Here is a 14,187-nt window from a genome sequence, read left to right on the forward strand (position 1 = left end):
AAAAGGACCTGAAGAACTGCATGACCAGACGGACTTAGAACTAGATGCATTCACTCTTGGTGTCGTGCTTAGGCTTGCTTCGCTGCTAGTCCTTTGTGTCCTCCAGATGTTTCGTTCTGGGATGATTTTGATAAGTCATTAGAAATGGCTCATGTATACATAACATAGTATCACTGTGTTAAATACCCTATTAAAAAATAGACGACGTGGCCATGAGATCAAGGCACTGGCCTGCTCGCCGAGTTAACCGGACTGAAGTTGTTGCATGCTCAGCCTTGCTTCCCTTCAATCCCAACCAAGGTGGCCGCGTTTCGGCGGGGGCCAAACACAAAAGGCGTGCGTTTGCTATGCGCTGTCAGTGCTAGGTGAGAAACCCCAGTAGTCGAAATTATTCCGGAACTCTCCAATATGGCGCCTCTTTCTCTGTCTTCTCTCACTCCCTCCTTCATCCCTTTCATCACGGCGTAATTGAGGTGTCCAGCTAGAAATGGAACCGTTACTGCGTCTCTCCTTTCTTTTCTTCTAACCAATTTTTATTTTCCTGTAGCACAGCTCAGTCTTCGGTAGAGATTAAAGTGACTTTCTGGCACCCGCGAAGCTCACGCTCAGCCACGTTAGAAGTAATCTCTCGAGAGGTGTGAAACTACATACCGGTCAAGAAGCAAAGATATCCGCGCAGCTAAGAGTGTATCGCGCCTAGGAAGCGTGCGTTTGAGCTCAGATATCCCCTGCACATCCCCACTTCGAAGAAGCACATGCCTCGTTTCGAAAGAGGTAGTCTATCTAATGCTCTCTCTGCATTTTTGTCTTATACACCACCGCCTTGAGCCAGTTCCAAGTCCTACGTCGACTTCGTGTAAGAAGGAGTCTCCGGGAAGCTATTCAAGAGACCCCAAATCTTCGCCTATTCACTTGCTGCGCAATACGACACACCCCGTGCCCCATGGCGACGTACCTGACCCCTTCACCTCCCAGCACACGCGCACACTGTCTCTACACCACTTCCTTTTTCCTAGGTGTTCTTTTTTAACATTCTTTTTCTTTCTCCACGCCGGCGTTCTCGTGCGCATGTTCCGTTGGCGCCCGCGCTCAATTTCTGTAATCTTATTCCGCGCCTCGCCCTTCTCCTGCCTGGCCGCCGCAGCGCGCGTCGAGATTTCGTGGAGCGCGCAAGAAAAATGGAATGCCGCGCGATTTATTACTCCGCGGCGCGCGCCCGCGCAATGACCCTTCGACGGCGACGCGAGCGCGCACCAGACCCATCGGCGCGCGAGCGCGCATGGACCGAGCCGTTTTTCTTTCGCTGCAGCACCGCGCGCGTTCCCGACGCGCTTTATTAGTTTCCAGAACTTTTACCTTCCTCCCATCCCCCCCCACCAGCACCTCATTCTTTTTTCATTCTCCGATCCGTTTCTTTCGGAGACGTTCTCTTTTGCTTTCTTCGGAGTCGTTCCTTTTGTGAAGGCTGCTACGCGAAGACCACCCTCCCTCTTCCTTCTCGGTTTTTGCCTTTGAGCGCGGGGCAGCTGGAAAAGCGATGGGGTATTCGGTCGCTGATTGTCCCGTGAGCGGCGGCGGTCAGCGGTCGGTCTCGCGAAAGGAACAAGAAAAAGTGGCGTCGCACGCGCTGGTGTGCCCGCCGATCGCGTTAAGGGAGGCGTAAAATGGTTCGCGCCCAGCCATTCCGGCCGAAAAGGCCGAGGTGGCGATATGGCTTGCTCGATTTATCGCGTCCCCCAACCTTGCATCTTCTTACTGTTCTCTTTCCTCGTTTTTTTTTCTTTTTTCGTTTTGTTCTCACTGCGAGCGTTCTATTATTCACGCCTTCGCGTTTAAGTCCTCATTTTCTTGCTCAGTTTCCTCCTTCTTCTACTTTGTGCTGCATCGGCCGTCGTGCGGTTGCCTATGGAACGACGACGTCGAAAGTCTTCGGCTGAAACGTTTGCGGCGTTCGCCTCAGAAACGCGTGGAGATTTCGCGGGCGTGGCTTAGAGGGCGGAGCGGTGTTGTTGAAGGAAGTCGGCATTGAGAGACTGCCATTGTATGCCCAGCTCGCATGCTTTGCAGCATGTGCTAGACACAAACTCCTAAGTGACGGCCGAAACGTTCGGTCAGACACGATTGCACAGCCCCTTCTTCTGAGTTGCGTGCCAAGCCTTTCATAAAATGGGATCTCATGGAACGAACAGAGAAAACGTGAGAGGCTAAATTTACAAGTATACTGTAAATAAATAAACCTGGCAGCACGAGATTTGCCGGTGAAGTAAATTCGTGCCACACTAAGCAACAATCAAGGGCTGTGGGCCGTGTTTAGGACGTTTCACATCACAAACCGGTTCTGAGAAGAGTCCTTTCTGAATGCGGAAATATGTTCGGGGCCATAGAAGTTGGCCGTGAAATATTTGCACAGACATTTCTGTCTATGCCAGCGAATCCCACTTCCACATGAAATGCGTGATGTCTCCAACATGCTGTTAGTTCATATGGTTGTCTTTAAGTTCGCATTGGCACCAGCCGTTGTTCGAACTTAGTTTTCCTCTTGTTAGGCGATTAACATCTGCAGCACGATGGCGGCTCCGTGCAAGCAGTGCAGTTAATACGCCGTCTTGCCTGTCTGTTTGTCCTGTAAAGTGTGCACTGCCGCAGTGCTACTGTTCACGCGGCAAAGCAAATTACCTGTAAGGGACACCGGCCGCGCGAGTTGAAACACGCATACGTAATGTAAGCTGCGCATGCAACAGGGAATTCATTTTAATTGAATTTTATTTGTTCACGGTTAATCACGTAACGGACGCTGCTTTTTTTTTTTAATGGAACCAAAGTGGTAATTTAGTGCCCGTGCTGCCATCTGCCGATCGGACAAGAGAGCCAGAAAACAAACGACAACCTGGATTCATCATGAGTCAGAAATGACATAAATTGGTGTGGGCAGAAAAAAAAGGGAAAAAAAATAAAATTGCCCTGCCCGCGCCGCATAGAGCGCAACGGGCTAGCCAGTAATAACAGTAGGCTTATGACAAGCCTGGCTCTCCAAAGTCCGCTAGGGGGTTAATTTTTAAGCTGTAGAGTAAAAACTAACTCGAGAAGATTGCCGTACTATCAGTTTCAAAAGGTTATATGCACTTATCACACATGAATAATAATGAACTTTCAAAACATTCTGAAAAAGGTCCCCTGAAGGCGTGGTTGCGCCACCTCAGAAATAACATTAAAACTGTGGTTAACCTCCCTACCCTTCCTATTCCTCTCTCTCTCTCTTTCTTTCTCGCTCTCTCTTAGGTACAGTCCCACCGCATCAACATGAAGTATCCGGGGCAGATGCACTGTAGTGACCTTTTTTTTTTTCGTCGCATTAATCTGCTTTGGCATTCCACTCCCTTCGTGCGCAGCCCCAAAGAACCAAATCTATTCCTTTTTAGAGCCCGCAAACCGGACTCCGTGCCTTGCTTCCTTTACCACTTCACAATGCATGAAAAGCCAGCCCTCTTGGGGACATTTGCTTATGGCGGCATCAGCCGGCGACGCATTGAAATGAGGTTAATCTGCGCTTCTGTGGCCCACTTGCCATTTTCTTTTGCCTCTCTCCAGAATGTGCTTCGTGTTAGCCTACTTTTCTTAGCATTCTTGAGTTGAAACTCTCCTGCAGTCAAGTACGTCAATGGTACCTTTCCTATCTTTAGATTTTTAAAATAGGGCACTCTCGCTGGGAAAGGAACGACAACAGCATCTCTTTGCCTTATGCCCCCTTTCATCTCATAACCACAACTTTTCCCGGGTCCGTCTTGAACCCATGGACACAGATGGAAGTTCTACAGAGCACGGCCTTCTTGTCTCACATCTCTGCTATTCAGGTTTAGGCATCGGCTTTAGCACTGGGTGAATGAAACCAAAAATAGAAAGGGAAGTTAATAAATACGTTCATGGCAGCGCAGGCCAAGACGACGATCTTGATACAATATACTAATCGAGAACACTGTTCTAAGACCCTAGATCTAAGTCTCTTGTTATGCACCTTCGCATTAATGACAAAATATAAAGCGACACGAAGTGAAGTACTTTTTGCTAAAGCATATTTCAAGCTGCTCCGTATCTTGCAGTGGTTTACGATGCCTCCACTAATCACGTTCAAAGTCTTCTTGAAGCTGCATGGCAAGCTGACTGTTCGATAAGGGTGAGTCACTGGCATTGTGCGAACGCCTTCCTTTCATTCCCGCCATAGCATCCGTTCAGTCGGAGTCGGCGGCACGTAACAGCGGCGCCTATACATACGGAAACGACCAACCGCCGTTGCGGGAGGTCCCAGACAGCCCATTCGGGCGGCCCCGAATGCTTCCCCCGAGATAGAGCCCCGAGTGCGCTGAAGAGGCCCGCAGAATGGCACCCACAAAGACCGGGGGCGTATAGGCGGCACTGTGTGCGCGCTGGGCGTGCGCAAACAGAGACGCGGCGGCTTCTTTCGCTTTTCCGGAATGGGCTCGTTTGCATAGACCCCCGCCATCTCGGCTGCGGCTCCCGTGCACCGGAGGGGCCGGTGTGGAACGTACGCGTTTTTCACTCCTAGCTGCGGTTCTCCGCTCAGCACTATAAAAAGCGCCGTCAAGACGAACAGCGAACAAAAGAGGAACTCCTAGGGACGGCGCCAGAAGCGTACGCAGTGAGGAAACATTAACGGGTCTACACCGCGAAGAGGGTGGTCTCATTGTAGGTCTACGCGAAGGACAAGTTGTGATGGTCATTCGGCCTGTGCCAAACATCATAAAGCAATACTGAAAATTGCGTAACGTAGTAGGAACGAGTTGCGTGGAAGACTGATTCAAACTTAGCAATTTAGGCTCCGTGAGAAGCATTTTTAGGCGGAAACGCATGCAACGTATCGCACTTCGGGCTGGCCGGCGCTGAACAGTATTAAGTATTGCAAAAGCAATACCTACGGCGCGAATGGAGGTTCTGCTTTACACGCTGGAATTAGCGCTGAACGGTTTCAGCTAGCATTTCAAGGGGGCCGAACTTATTTCTTTGCTGAAAGTCATGACACATTGCGTGAACACCCGAGCTGCTCCACTCAGCTGTGTTTCAGCGGGATTATGATTATGTAGTTGGGAGACAACTAAGGGTCCCCCTCCTATTTCGCCTTGAGCCCTAATGCCGACTGCTTCTAATATCCACTGTTCGGCGCATTTTAATCTGAGCGTCCCAGTACAGCCTAACAATTTAAAGTACTCAGTCCTTATGACGCCAAAAACCCTACCTTAAAAGCGTGTCTGTCCCGATCCCGACTATAGGACACATACGACGACACTTTGGCATTATATACGCCGACACTCTCTATTGACTACAATTTGTAACTGCAAGAATCATATAAAATATGACTTTCATTTATTCTTTTCACTTCGTGGAATGACCGGCCAATTTTTTTTACTGTCGTGATCGCAATCAACTTATTACGTTAGCACTAGAAGGGTCAGTGTAAGAGTAAACGGCGAGTAAACGGCTTAATACTGACGTATTAAGTAAACGGCTAGCCCCGTCTGTCAGTAGCCACCGGCAGGTCGCCCGCCTGGTGCGGTTGGCAGGCGATAGCCTGGCCATCGGGCTACCACTGCATTTAGTGTAACTACCTATACGAACTTAATTTACTACTTCGGATATAACGAACCTTAGAGTGCCACCTCGGATATAACGACATTTCGTGTGTTAACCTCGTATATAATGAACTTTCGTGTGTTACCTCAGATATAAAGAACCTAAGAAAGACACAAACTTTCGTTTCGGGACCTCGGATGTAATGAGCTTAGTGCGTTGACCGCAGATATAACGAATCTATGTGTACCGCATCGGATATAATGAATTTTACTTTGTCAACCTCGAATATAACGAACTTTGGCTGCGCAATTAAAGCGGTCTAACAAGGATCGCCTAAGAATTTTTTTTTTTTTTTTGCTGTCACTCAATCTGGCGACGACTTCAATGCTACCGCTCAGTCCACGCGCATAATTCTCGAAATTCTTTGTAGTCAACGTTTTTGTCCTTACATTCAAAAGGCCTTGCAAAAAGCCAACTCTTCAGCACCAGTCTTCCTGTTCTACTGAGCGCATTTCTTCTTCATGCAGCTGCTCAACATCTATACCATGTTACATGTAAGGGACAATGTCCACCCCTTCGTTCTACAAGTTTTTGCAGTTTTCCATCAGCCTCCGCCCTTACTGCTGACTCTTAACACAAGTAAACACTTGAAATCGGGCTGAAAACGCATGCGATTTGGACCGAAATTTAGCTCAGTAACGTAAAATTCTCCTTCTTACTATAATAAGGGTGCATGAAGTCTTAGTCGCTAATAATGCACCCGGTGTCGATCACATTGTTCTGCTCTCTACTGCGGTTGCTGCTATGCACAAAACTGTGTTTCTTTACCTGAAACGCCGAGTGTGATAGCTAAAAGCATTACATTTCTAAAATAGACAGCCAGTTTGAGTACTTAATCAAGTGACATTAAAAAAAAAAGACCAAATCTGAAGCATGAGGCGTGGAAGAAAAAAAAATATGCAAAGACGGTAGTAATTTCGAAGTGAATCGTTGAAGCTAAATCATTAGTTCCGCTCATTTCAAGTAAATTTTAATAGCAACAACTCTTAATACAAGGAAGTCACAGGACGGCTAACAGTTTCAACGCCAATGATCCAGCGTAAGCTGGGTTTTCGTCGTGAAGATACAGAAACATATTAGATTAGATGTGTTAGAGTGGATGCAATAACCATTAGACCACCGCTGCTGAGGTGCTGTGAGGTGCTTGAGGTACTGCGAGGTACGGGAAGTGCAGAGTGGGGCAGGCTGCGCTCGTGTGCGGGAGGTACTGTTCTACTCGTGGGCGCCCGGCGGTGGGCTTGCGGACGCCGATGCCAACAGCGCAAAAACTACGGGGACACTTGAGTCGCCTTCAGAGTGGAATGCAATAGCATTAGATTTCACACTTTTCGCAGCTTCTGTTGCAACTCCTGTGTGGTCTACGTCAGTTTCTTGCAATTGACGGTGCATCGACCGCCATATTCGGACTGCTAGATGCAGTTGCAGATATCCGCTATGCTGTTACGGTGCCGACATTTGCGAATATCACATTTTGCTGATTTTCGATTTCCATCCTCTATCTAGGTTGCTTTCTAGAAATGAGGTTACTCAAAATCCAAAATGCGGGTTGAGATGACGTCGCAAGTCACTTGACCTGTTTCGACCAATCAGGGGGCTTCATCAGGGCAGGTCGTGAATGGGTCACAAGGTCTCGTGATCTCTCTCGACCAATCAGTAAATTTTACGACAACGGACATTGCGGGGTTTTGGTATGACAACTCTAATGTTATCTCATTAAAACAGCTAGAGTAAAAAGCTAAGAAAAGCTATCACTGTAACTACTAGGCCACCACAGCCGCAGCATCCGCATACGAGCATCCGCTTTGTATGCGCAGGTGCCGGGAGGTGCTGGGCTAGAAGGTGGCAGATGCATTATAAGGCGAAAGCCTTTAAGCCCCATCGTTGTCGACAGAAGTTTGTCAGCAGAAGTGTCACGCTTTTCGGTTGGTCGAAATGGTCATGACGTCAGAGCGCGCGCGTTCGAAGCAATGAGGTCACCCACGGATGCCTGACGCCTTCTTTTGGAGCAGACGACAACTATTAAAAATAGTTGTGGTCCACTCCGACAGGCGGCGTAAGGCGTCCGTGGGTGACCACATTACATACCTCATTACTGCGAACAGAGCTATGAATGCAACCGAACTAATCGAAGCAGAGAGAGAGTCGTGCTAAAGAAGCAGTCAAAGTCGGCAGTCAAAATGTGTAGTTGTAATGTGTAGTCAAAGTGTGTAGTGAAATAAAGCACTAATACAGCACAAACAGTCTCGCAGTCAATGCCAAACAGTGCGCCAGGAAAGGCTTTCGCTTTGCAGTACTTTAGAGAGCCAAGGTGCGCCTTGAATTTTTTTACCGGTGGGTGCCCGGTGGCGGGCTGTGCGGACGTCACCGTCGATGCCACAATTTTTAGCACTTACCCAAGAGCCGTTAACGTTGCAAAATTGAAACTTCGCGCAGCGCGATGCGGCGACTAATTAGCGAAACAGTGACTCGAGCCATGGACGAGTAGAATTATTGAAATTTCTCCTCCAGTTGGCGTTGCAACTCCAGTTGCCATTGCCGTTGCAACTGGCAAATGAACCAGTAAATACAACCATGGCCGGGTAGATACACCGATATTTCTTTACACTAGGCTGACGCCACGTTACGGCTATTTTTCATATCTAACGCGAACGCGACTGCGTTCCTTCTTCGGGGAGAAAACTAGACTGCCGATGCGACGCGAACCACTTAAATAATGATGACCTTTGCCTAAGTTTGTAGTCCTCTCGTCTGTGTAAGAAAGATCACCGACTACAATGCAGTTCTCGTTTTTCCTTCGCGGCCAGCAAGCCCTTTTCGGTCTACAAGAAGAAGCTGCTTACATTGGCTTTTATTTCAGTAAGAATAAATACGGCAAAGAATATGGTGGAATACTGCCCGAGGCAATACACTGACGTGAGTATACATACATTAGTGACTTGCAAATATGCTAATAAATGCTCGTCATTGAACAGCGGAAGGGAACAGAAAACCATAAAGAATACGCTAATAGCAATAAAGCTAAACCGATGCTGGTAAAGCATCAAAAAAAATTGCGCTTGATACAAACGAGCCCCTAACAATAATTTTTTGTTTTCCTTACACCATTCATTAACAGCCCCATAGTCCGATACAGATAGTCCTGTCGATAAAACACATTTCACATACTAGTATAGAAAGATCTTCTGCGAAAAAATCTGATGATATAAACAAAAAAATGAACGTACAGAAAAATAAACAAGAATATTGTAGCCCAGTCAGTAGCCAAACGTCAATGGGTACGGCGAAGAGCGCTAGACGTGACGTAGTCGAACACGGTTTTCGTCAGGGGAAACCGTGTACCGGCCCTCCCGCAAAGACCGCCGACGTCGTCCCACTCCGGGTCCGCGACTCCCATGCAGCGCCTGGCATTCTTCGTCCGGTTGGTGAGCGCAGTCAACAAGGCACTGAGAGTTCCCAGACTGTGCGTCGCCGTCCAGAAGATCCCCGACTGGGCCACGTTGGCGTACGGAGCGGCGCGACTAGTGGTCCACGTCTGGCGACACACGTCGTCTAGGGAGATCCAGCCGTTAGCGACGCTGCCTCCGGTCCAGGGCCCAACCGCCTCAGCGCCCAAACTGCCGTTGCTCGAGTCGGCCAGAATCAGCGCCGTGCCTGCCAGGGACACCAGGAAGCACACGTCCCACGGCGTTGGGATGTGGCGTGACAGGCCGTGCTTGCGGATTTCGCGCCGAACAGCCACCAGCGAATCGACGACCCCTTTGTCGTAGAGAAGGAACGTCTCTGAGAACGGAGGCACCGCTTCGCGCTTTCCCGAGCTCAGGGGAGGAGGCTTGACAATCACCGCGCTGTCGTCGAGGGCTTCCAGAAGCCGAAGAAATTCCGGCCGACCTTTGACCTCGGGCCCATCAACAAGGACGGCTAGTTCCAGGCCGGCTTCGTTCAGCGCCCTCTTTAAAAGCCTGAAGAGTGCGATGGACTTTCTCTCACCATAAATTATCTCCTCAGATTGGCACAGATGCTTCCAGGGAAAAGCGACCGCTTCATAGCCGTAAGTCTTGAGCCAACCGACCACGCGAGAAGCGAACCGCTGATTATCTGCACGTCTGGCGTTGATGAGTTTTTCGATGCACTGAACACCACCGCGGAACTCTATAAACAACCACAGCTTCGTGAAGGGATTGCGCCTCTTGAGAAGAGGGAAGGCGCGAAACTGCCATGCGCTGGGATCCTGGAGGCTGGTGACGTTGTCGTCCAGCGGCGCGCAGCAATAGGCGGCGTCAGTGCAGAGGTGGTAAGGAAACTGCGGCAGATCGTAAACAACGCTGCGTCTCGACCGGGTAAGGGTGTCTTCGTTGAGGACGCAGAACGACTTGGCGCCGGTCAGGTACGCCTCGCGCGGGTATAGCTTGTAGCGGAAGAACTCGTGTTCAGCGCTTACCAGTGCACCAGGGTCTTTCGCGTTTAGCATAGATGAGTGCTGTCGCGCCGCCGCGAGGACGTCCTCCTGACGAGAGCCGTTTGAGTTCTCCTGAACAAGGGAGTCTTGACTGTCGATGTCACTGACCAGAAAATAGGAGCGAAGCCAAAGCATGGCTGTGATGGACACAAGGACGACCACTAGGGCGGCCAGGCTGGTGAAGAAGGCGGAGTTCTCAGTGAAGAGTGGGTGTGCTCCGGGAGCCTTCATAACATCTCTTCCACCAGCCTCAGAAGAGTCGGCATCCACGTCCAGCTGGGCAAGGGAGCCCTCTTCGTTCCATACGCAGGACAGTGAGGGACCTGGAGCTGCAGGTTCCTCAGCAGCTGAGTCTACTCCTTGGTACGGCACCACAGTTGCGTTTCGATACATGGCTGTCTTCGGTCTCGGGGGGAGAAGGGGCAGCTCGCGCGAAGCCCCGCGTGTGCTGGCGCGTTTACCCAGCAGTGATCATGGTTAGCAGATTAGAATATGGAAACCTTTAATTAGGACAAAATAGACGTGGAGCTTATTCGTGGGAAGAACTCTCAAAATCCTTTGAAGTTGAAAGATCACGTGCAACGGTTTTGCATGCCTTATTTACCTTTGCAGCAAATGGAATTTTGGGTTATCCTTTTCTTCGTCTTTCTCTATGAAACGAATTGCTTTTCGACTACCACGTTTATGCTGGCAGCGTAAACACCCAGCATTGTACGCTTTCTGGCTACTCGTTTAGCGCTACAGTACGCGGTAAATTTCCATCTACGCCTTCTGCACTGGTGTTTCAAGAGGCACGAGTTCCTTTGGATCTGTATAGCATTTTTCTGCATCTTCTAGAATAACCTAGCGGTGTGTTGCCAGCTCAACAATGAGTACAATGCCTTCAAACGTCGGTACATTGGTTTGTTGTTCGTCTTGAGGAACTCTACAGGACTATCTCTGCTAGAACGCCGATGTCGGAAAGAGGAGGTGGAGGCGATCCAGTACATTTAATGTCTCCCCTACTGTCGCTGTCCTGAGCCTTACAACACAGTCCTGTGCGCGTCCCCGAAGGCCGCCCTCAGGGGGCACCCGAAACTAACTGGCCGCTGTAGGTTGTTTCCCCTCGTCGCCTGAACGGCCACGGAACTCACGGCTACAGCCAAATATCTCGACCATATATTCGGGGCAATAGAAGGCAGGAGCTCTATCCCAGCTTCGACACCGTTGTCCACGCTCTTCCCAATCGACCGGGGCTCCCATGGGAGCCTTCACATTCAGGCGGCGAGACGCCGCAGTGAAGTGCGTTCATCTCCCACTCAGTTCTCAATCTCTGACCGAGAGAATAGAACGCCACCGTACACCACTCAATTGAAAGACGGGCGCCAGTTCTCCGACTTTGGCGTTCACCTCATGCGTTATAAACAAAGATTAAAAAAAGGAAACGACGAGTCTGCGCGGGTGGTGCAAGCGAACCTTGAAGCGGACAGTCAGAAATAAACAATGAGAGCGCAAGAAGTCGTAAAAAAGGGGGAAAGGGGGGAGGGGGGTGAGGATCACTCGTTTCCAGATGGAAGCGTCGTTACCGGGTTCCCCAATTTGTCGCCAAAACGCGATGGAACGAGAACCAATCAAGCCTAACTGCTTTGTTGGAGCAGCCGAGCTGAACAATGGCAAAAAATATGGGTCGTGCTCTCTGTTTCTTTCTTTTAAAGGGGCTCAAAACAACTTGAGAAAATTTGAGTGCCACACGTCTCCTCCTCGTCGTTTCAGTCGGGACTGATTGCTGCGGCGATCGTGAAGTGCGCACGAAAGTGGGAGAGATTTTGCTCTTACACAGGACAAGCATCGCAGCGGTGGCTTTAGCAGTCTCATGGAAATTGTTTCAGTGTACACGAAATAAAAGTCAGTTGTGCCACGTATACGAGAGACCCTCAGAAACATGTCAAGGGCGTACAGGAACAAAGATGTGTCATGTTCCTCGTTATCATCACGTGAGTGAGTGAGTGAGTGAGTGAGTGAGTGAGTGAGTGAGTGAGTGAGTGAGTGAGTGAGTGAGTGAGTGAGTGAGTGAGTGAGTGAGTGAGTGAGTGAGTGAGTGAGTGAGTGAGTGAGTGAGTGAGTGAGTGAGTGAGTGAGTGAGTGAGTGAGTGAGTGAGTGAGTGAGTGAGTGAGTGAGTGAGTGAGTGAGTGAGTGAGTGAGTGAGTGAGTGAGTGAGTGAGTGAGTGAGTGAGTGAGTGAGTGAGTGAGTGAGTGAGTGAGTGAGTGAGTGAGTGAGTGAGTGAGTGAGTGAGTGAGTGAGTGAGTGAGTGAGTGAGTGAGTGAGTGAGTGAGTGAGTGAGTGAGTGAGTGAGTGAGTGAGTGAGTGAGTGAGTGAGTGAGTGAGTGAGTGAGTGAGTGAGTGAGTGAGTGAGTGAGTGAGTGAGTGAGTGAGTGAGTGAGTGAGTGAGTGAGTGAGTGAGTGAGTGAGTGAGTGAGTGAGTGAGTGAGTGAGTGAGTGAGTGAGTGAGTGAGTGAGTGAGTGAGTGAGTGAGTGAGTGAGTGAGTGAGTGAGTGAGTGAGTGAGTGAGTGAGTGAGTGAGTGAGTGAGTGAGTGAGTGAGTGAGTGAGTGAGTGAGTGAATAAACCAAGCAACGAATCTGCTCTCGTAAGCGTGCCCCGTGGTATTGTTGCCGCTTCAGAAATAAATACAGCATTCGCTTTACAAGCCGACTGCATGATACTTTCGCAACTCAGCCTAATCTTTCCGTGCTCTTTTGGTCCCTTCATAGCAAAACAAAAGACAACCGACTTCTTAAGAGAAGACCAGCAGCCCAAAAATGCCGATAGCCGAGCTTGTTTAAGACAGAAGAAGAGCGGAGCACAGCAAGAAAGTTAGACGCGCGGGCGGCAAAAGCGCAAGAAAAGAACTGGCCGTTTACGAACCGCTTCATGGTCGGCTGACTTTCCTCCGTATACAGCAGCGGGGCCCCATTCTCTGCGACCAGGGACGGGAGCGCTGGTTGTTCCGCGAAACAATCTGTCAGCCGACGTTGCAGTTCGGTATTAATCAAGGTTTGCCAGACGAAAGAATGGGTTGGGCAGCCTTCCAGCGGCAGAAAAGGAACAAGAGGAACCGACAGCAGCGGAGAGAGGGAGGGCGAGCGCACATAAGGGGCCTGCTCTTGAAGGCCAGCTCAAGAGGACTTGGAGGTCACGTACCGCTTCAGCGGAGCGCGGGCGAGGGAGCCGGCGCAGAAATAGAGCCCATCATTAACGTGGGATCAACGAATCGGCACAAGCATCGCCATTGGAATGAAGTTTCCGCATAATCTTCTTAACATAGACGCTAGCGGTTTTTTTTTCCTTTTCTTTTCTTGTGAAAGTCTTATCTTCGCTTAGCCCTGGTTTCTCGTTCAGAGAGAGCTTGCCATCGTAGAAAAATGTGTTGAGAAAAGAGCCTGACTTGCGAGGAATTGTGCTCCTCTGCATGCCTACGGTAAAATAATACCTTCTCGCCTGCTGCAATTCCCGTCACCAATGACTGCGTATATATGCCACACGTCGCGCTTAATCGTGTGATCAGTCTGTTAGAGAGCTGCCAAAATCCGCTTTATATCTTTCTCTGGCAAGCGCAACCTTGAGTAAACTCCGCGTTACGTGTTAGAGGCTATGTCAGTCCACTCAGCATAAAATTATTTCCAAGAATCGCTTTAAATGAGCAAGCAATAAGGGCATAATGCACGTATCCCCACTGAGCTACAAACGCAATTCGTTATTCGGGGATGAAAAGACCTTCCAAGTGGGGGCAACGTCTGTACCCATCAGAGAGCCGCCAGAGAGCGAAGCGATCGCCGAGCCTCGGAACGCCGCCGACAGCGCTGTTGAAGCAATTCGCCGATTTATTAAGCGAACGGGGCCTTTCATAATCAAACTCCCGTCGACGAGCCTCTTGGCCCTATATCCTTTTGAGCGCTTAGATACACCCGCCCTAAGAACAAACAAAGTACTGCAAAAAGAGGTAAGAAAAGGGCAAGTACGAGAATAACGCCCGAAACACCGCGGCTCTCTCCGGCCGCGCTATACGTCGTGGCCCATCCCGTCGATTCCACTGGTCGTTAAAAAGAGG

This window comes from Amblyomma mixtum, chromosome 5, assembly GCF_055824585.1.
Source record: "Amblyomma mixtum isolate Tamu chromosome 5, ASM5582458v1, whole genome shotgun sequence".
In the NCBI taxonomy this organism is placed as follows: Eukaryota; Metazoa; Arthropoda; class Arachnida; order Ixodida; family Ixodidae; genus Amblyomma; species Amblyomma mixtum.